The sequence below is a fragment of the Aquarana catesbeiana genome, linkage group LG09 (genome assembly GCF_042186555.1).
Source record: "Aquarana catesbeiana isolate 2022-GZ linkage group LG09, ASM4218655v1, whole genome shotgun sequence".
Lineage (NCBI taxonomy): Eukaryota > Metazoa > Chordata > Amphibia > Anura > Ranidae > Aquarana > Aquarana catesbeiana.
Window position 1 is genome coordinate 310,776,609 of NC_133332.1, and position 7,296 is coordinate 310,783,904.

Sequence of the window (7,296 nt, forward strand, 5' to 3'; positions counted from 1 at the left end):
ATATACCGTATTTATCGGCGTATAACACGCACTTTTTTCCCCTTAAAATCAGGGGAAAATCGCGGGTGCGTGTTATACGCCGATACCCTGCGATCCTGACCTGTCAGAACGAAAAAATCGCTGACCGCGATTTGAAAATGGCGCCGCCGGCGCCGAAATACACAGTGCCGGTCCTCGGCTCTTCTCGGCGGCTTTCGGTTTCACTCGAGCGCCGCCCGAACCTAGCCGAGTATTCTCGGCTAGTTTCGGATAGCTCCGCTCACCGTCCGAGTGGAACCGAAAGTAAACGAGAGCCGCCGAGAAGAGCCGAGGACCGGCTCTGTGTATTTCGGCGCCGGCGGCGCCATTTTCAAATCGCGGTCGGCGATTTTGAAGCTCAGAGGCTTCAGCAAGACTGCACTGGGGCAAGGCTGGACTGGGGCAAGGCTGGACTGGACACTGGGGAAGGCTGCACTGACATGGCTGCACTGACAAGGCTGCACTGACAAGGCTGCACTGACAAGGCTGCACTGGCAAGGCTGCACTGGCAAGGCTGCACTGACAAGGCTGCACTGGCAAGGCTGCACTGGCAAGGCTGCACTGGCAAGGCTGCACTGACAAGGCTGCACTGACATGGCTGCACTGACATGGCTGCACTAGCAAGGCTGCACTGACAAGGCTGCACTGACAAGGCTGCACTGACAAGGCTGCACTGACATGGCTGCACTGGCAAGGCTGCACTGACATGGCTGCACTGGGGCAAGGCTGCACTGAGAAGGCTGCAATGATGGGCATTTAAATGTAAGTTTTTTTCCCTTCAACTTCCCTCCTAAAAGTTTTTTTCCCTTAAAATTCCCTCCTAAATTGAGGTGCGTGTTATACGCCGGTGCGTGTTATACGCCGATAAATACGGTAAATGTCTTACACACAGACTGTGTTATATTTCAAGCATTTCTTTCTTTTAATTTTCATGATAATGATCAATAAAAAAAAAAGAAAGGATTTTTAATACAGAAATGTTGGCTTAGTGAAAATTCTGTCCATGTACAGTATAGTATAGTAACTCCCAGCATGTCCCCATAGACCTCTATGGAGGATTCTCTGTATGAACTACAAGTCCCAGCATGTCCCCATAGACCTCTGTGGAGGATTCTCTGTATGAACTACAAGTCCCAGCATGTCCCCATAGATCTCTATGGAGGATTCTCTGTATGAACTACAAGTCCCAGCATTTCCCCATAGATCTCTATGGAGGATTCTCTGTGTGAACTACAAGTCCCAGCATTTCCCCATAGATCTCTATGGAGGATTCTCTGTGCCTTGCAAAAGTATTCACCCCCTTGGCTTTTTACCTATTTTGTTACATTACAGCCTTTAGTTCAGTGTTTTTTTAATCTGAATTATATGTGATGGATCAGAACACAATAGTCTAAGTTGGTGAAGTAAAATTAGAAAAATATATACATAAAATTATTTTTCAGAAATAAAAAACGGATAATTGTCATGTGCGTATGTATCCACCCCCTTTGTTATGAAGCCCATAAAAAGCTCTGCTGCCACCAATTACCTTCAGAAGTCACATAATTAGTGAAATGATGTCCACCTGTGTGCAATCTAAGTGTCACATGACCTGTCATTACATAGACACACCTTTTTGAAAGGCCCCAGAGGCGGCAACACCTAAACAAGAGGCACCACTAACCAAACACTGCCATGAAGACCAAGGAACTCTCCAAACAAGTAAGGGACAATGTTGTTGAGAAGTACAAGTCAGGGTTAGGTTATAAAAAAAATATCCAAATCTTAGATGATCCCTAGGAGCACCATCAAATCTATCATAACCAAATGGAAAGAACATGGCACAACAGCAAACCTGCCAAAAGACGGCCGCCCACCAAAACTCACGGACCGGGCAAGGAGGGCATTAATCAGAGAGGCAGCACAGAGACCTAAGGTAACCCTGGAGGAGCTGCAGAGTTCCACAGCAGAGACTGGAGTATCTGTACAAAGGACCACAATAAGCCGTACGCTCCATAGAGTTGGGCTTTATGGCAGAGTGGCCAGAAGAAAGACATTACTTTCAGCAAAAAACAAAATGTCACGTTTTGAGTTTGGGAAAAGGCATGTGGGAGACTCCCAAAATGTATGGAGGAAGGTGCTCTGGTCTGATGAGACTAAAACTGAACTTTTTGGCCATCAGAGAAAACGCTATGTCTGGAGCAATCCCAACACATCACATCACCCAAAGAACACCATCCCCACTGTGAAACATGGTGGTGGCAGCATCATGCTGTGGGGATGTTTTTCAGCAGTCAGGACTGGGAAACTGGTCAGAGTTGAGGGAAAGATGGATGGTGCTAAATACAGGGATATTCTTGAACAAAACCTGTAGCACTCTTTGTGTGATTTGAGGCTATGATGGAGGTTCACCTTCCAGCAGGACAATGACCCCAAACACACTGCTAAAGCAACACTTGAGTGGTTTAAGGGGAAACATGTAAATGTGTTGGAATGGCCTAGTCAAAGCCCAGACCTCAATCCAATAGAAAATCTGTGGTCAGACTTAAAGATTGCTGTTCACAAGCGCAAACCATCCAACTTGAAGGAGCTGGAGCAGTTTTGTAGGAGGAATGGGTAAAAATCCCAGTGGTAAGATGTGACAAGATCATAGAGACTTATCCAAAGCGACTTGGAGCTGTGATAGGTGGCTCTACAAAGTATTGACTTTAGGGGGGTGAATAGTTTTGCACATTGACTTTTTCTGTTATTTTGTCCTATTTGTTGTTTGCTTCACAATAAAAAAATAAAATAAATCTTCCAAGTTGTGGGCATGTTCTGTAAATGAAATGATGCAAATCCTCAAACAATCCATGTTAATTCCAGGTTGTGAGGCAACAAAACAGGAAAAATGCCAAGGGGGGTGAATACTTTTGCAAGGCACTGTATGTACTTCATTGCCAAGAAGACTGTACTTCTGTCTTGGAAAGGAACTACTCGTCCTACTCTGACCACCTGGCCTCCACTGATAAATGATAGTCCGCCTTTGTATAAGATTATTATTGGACTTAGGAAGAGACCTCATCTCTTGGATGAACTATGACATCAATGGGTGTCCAGCCCCATTCCCCTGACAATGCTAGACCCAGAAATTAGTGTGACCCCCCCCCCCTTTATTTACCTTTTGTTACTTCTGACATTGTAGTGCTACTTTGATTCGCTATTACCTCTTTCATTCATACATATAATTGTCATTGTGGTTTTTTCCAGAGGAATGCTTTCATGCCAACTTACATACACTTTATTACCAAAAGTATTGGGACGCCTGCCTTTACACGCACATGAACTTCAATGGCCTCCCAGTCTTGGTCTGTAGGGTTCAATATTGAGTTGGCTCCGCCCTTTGGAGCTATAACAGCTTCAACTCTTCTGGGAAGGCCGTCCACAAGGTTTAGGAGTGTGTCTATGGGAATGTTTGACCATTCTTCCAGAAGCGCATTTGTGAAATCAGGTACTGATGTTGGACGAGAAGGCCTGGCCCACAGTCTTCGCTCTGATTGGTCTCTGTAGGGGTGATGTTGGAAGTAGAGGTGGACACCCCCCCCCCCCCACGGACTTCATTCTCCGGGTGTCATTTCTCCTACAAACCTTAAGAAAGCACAATTGTATCTCTGTGAGTGGAGAGGACGGGGATACAGGAATCTCACTTTCTATGAAGGCCCGGAGATCTCCACCGACACGGGTGACAACTCTGCTGATCATTGTGGGGGAGGGGCTGAGTGTTGTCACATGAGAGTCCCCATCAGAGCCCCGCCCTTACATCAGGGTCCAGATCAGAGTCCCCCTTTCATGAGAGACCCCATCGAAGCCCCCCCTTACATCAGGGACCAGATCAGAGTCCCCTTTACATGAGAGACCCCATAAGAGTCCCCCCTTACATCAGGGACCAGATCAGAGCCCCCTTTACATGAGAGACCCCATCGAAGTCCCCCCTTACATCAGGGTCCAGATCAGAGTCCCCTTTACATGAGAGACCCCATCGAAGTCCCCCCTTACATCAGGGACCAGATCAGAGCCCCCTTTACATGAGAGACCCCATAAGAGTCCCCCCTTACATCAGGGACCAGATCAGAGCCCCCTTTACATGAGAGACCCCATAAGAGTCCCCCCTTACATCAGGGTCCAGATCAGAGTCCCCTTTACATGAGAGACCCCATCGAAGTCCCCCCTTACATCAGGGACCAGATCAGAGCCCCCTTTACATGAGAGACCCCATAAGAGTCCCCCCTTACATCAGGGTCCAGATCAGAGCCCCCTTTACATGAGAGACCCCATAAGAGTCCCCCCTTACATCAGGGTCCAGATCAGAGTCCCCTTTACATGAGAGACCCCATCGAAGTCCCCCCTTACATCAGGGTCCAGATCAGAGTCCCCCTTGCATGAGAGACCCCATAAGAGTCCCCCCTTACATCAGGGACCAGATCAGAGCCCCCTTTACATGAGAGACCCCATAAGAGTCCCCCCTTACATCAGGGTCCAGATCAGAGTCCCCTTTACATGAGAGACCCCATCGAAGTCCCCCCTTACATCAGGGACCAGATCAGAGTCCCCCTTACATGAGAGACCCCATCGAAGCCCCCCCTTACATCAGGGACCAGATCAGAGTCCCCTTTACATGAGAGACCCCATCGAAGTCCCCCCTTACATCAGGGACCAGATCAGAGTCCCCCTTACATGAGAGACCCCATCGAAGCCCCCCCTTACATCAGGGACCAGATCAGAGTCCCCCTTTACATGAGAGACCCCATCGAAGCCCCCCCTTACATCAGGGACCAGATCAGAGCCCCCTTTACATGAGAGACCCCATAAGAGTCCCCCCTTACATCAGGGACCAGATCAGAGCCCCCTTTACATGAGAGACCCCATAAGAGTCCCCCCTTACATCAGGGTCCAGATCAGAGTCCCCTTTACATGAGAGACCCCATCGAAGTCCCCCCTTACATCAGGGTCCAGATCAGAGTCCCCTTTACATGAGAGACCCCATCGAAGTCCCCCCTTACATCAGGGACCAGATCAGAGTCCCCCTTACATGAGAGACCCTATCAGAGTGCCCCCTTACATCAGGATCCAGATCAGAGCCCCCCTTACATGAGAGACCACATAAGAGTCCCCCCTTACATCAGGGTCCAGATCAGAGTCCCCTTTACATGAGAGACCCCATAAGAGTCCCCCCTTACATCAGGGACCAGATCAGTGTCCCCCTTACATGAGAGACCCTATCAGAGTGCCCCCTTACATCAGGATCCAGATCAGAGCCCCCCTTACATGAGAGACCCCATAAGAGTCCCCCCTTACATCAGGGACCAGATCAGTGTCCCCCTTACATGAGAGACCCTATCAGAGTGCCCCCTTACATCAGGATCCAGATCAGAGCCCCCCTTACATGAGAGACCACATAAGAGTCCCCCCTTACATCAGGGTCCAGATCAGAGTCCCCTTTACATGAGAGACCCCATCGAAGTCCCCCCTTACATCAGGGACCAGATCAGAGTCCCCCTTACATGAGAGAGCCCATAAGAGTCCCCCCTTACATCAGGGTCCAGATCAGAGTCCCCCTTACATGAGAGACCCCATCAAAGCCCCCCCGTTACATCAGGGTCCAGATCAAAGTCCCCCCTTACATGAGAGTCCCCATCAAAGCCCCCCCGTTACATCAGGGTCCAGATCAAAGTCCCCCTTTACATGAGAGTCCCCCTTATATGAGAGTCCCCTGTTTCACAGTTGCATGCAAATCCCATATTTGATTGTGTTTGTGTGTTCTAAAATGAAAGTAGGTTTCTTTTTTGGTGCAGAGCAATATGCATATAAATGTTTGTTAAAATCAAAGTCCAGAAGCACAATGGGAATCTTCACCAAAGCATCCTCTTGATTTCTGTGTGCCGCTTCCCTGAACTTTGGACCAGGAGTGCCCACTCATCACTTCTGTGGAAGTCCACCTGACGCCCCCTCCTTGAGATTCCATGTCCAATGATGCCAATTGCCCCATCTAGCCCGCTCTGGCTGCCCATGCATGGAGTCACCGCACATGTACGCTCCGTTTAGCCAGCTCTGCTTGCTTTTTTAATGTCAAACGGGTGACTCCGTAGAGGACCTCTCAAGGGAAAGGAGACACCTGTACCAGGAAAGGGGGTGGGGGGGGGGGGCAGTGATCAGTGGAGCGACTAAAGAAGGGGGAAGCAAATATGTAATGGTTGGAGAAGCAGCATGCTATGTAAGAAGTGACATCATCAGCAAGCGTCCCTCGCCTCTTTGTTTACATTCATCCGCCAGACAGAGTTCTGTCATTACCCAAATACGCCCATTACCATATATAGGCAAGGATGTAAGCAAGCGCCTCACTCCTTTGTTTACATTCAGCCCCTGAGTCAGGAACCTCCTGGCTGGCAGCTGGACGGGGCTGGGGGTGCATTATTGGTTGCTAGGAAGCCAGCGGATTCCAGCCTCCTAGCAACCACGAGCCCCGCACAGGAAGCTGCCATATTTCCGATGGCTTCCAGACACCGAATGCGGCTCAACGTTGGCATTTCTCTCAGAATTGGTCCTAATTATTGCCAGTTTGCTTCTCTGCGGGGGGGGATTGATCTGGTAGCAAAAGGGTTAAAGGACGACTTGTACCAGTTGAGGGAATTCGTAAAAAAGAAAAAAAAAAAAAAAGAGTCTGCCACAAAATTTGTCTCAATTGGAGCGCAGCCAATCAGCTTTTAATATCAATTTTTTTTTTAAGCCGTGTGAGAAAAAAAAAAAAAAGATGGAAGCTGACTGGTTGCTACGGCCAACGACGCCGATTGATTTTTAGACCGCGTCTCATTTGTTATGTATTCACCCTTATGGACTCGGTTATAATTTATTATATATTTTATCTTCTAATACATGATGGCATGTTAATGATGTAATGACAGCTTTTAATGCTTTAATGACAGTTTTTAATGATTTTATGACAGCTTTTAATGATTTTATGACAGTTTTCTTCTGACGGTTGGTAGCCCATAGCAACGCTGCTGTAGGGGGGGTACGGCGGCGTCAACACGCATGCGTCACTCTCAGTCGCTGTGCGAGCAGGCGGTGGTCAACACGCATGCGTCACTCTCACTCGTTGTGGGAGCAGGCGGTGGTCAACACGCATGCGTCACTCTCACTCGTTGTGGGAGCAGGCGGTGGACAACACGCATGCGTCACTCTCACTCGCTGTGCGAGCAGGCGATGGTCAACACGCATGCGTCACTCTAACTTGCTGTACGAGGAGACGATGCGGCGCCGTCG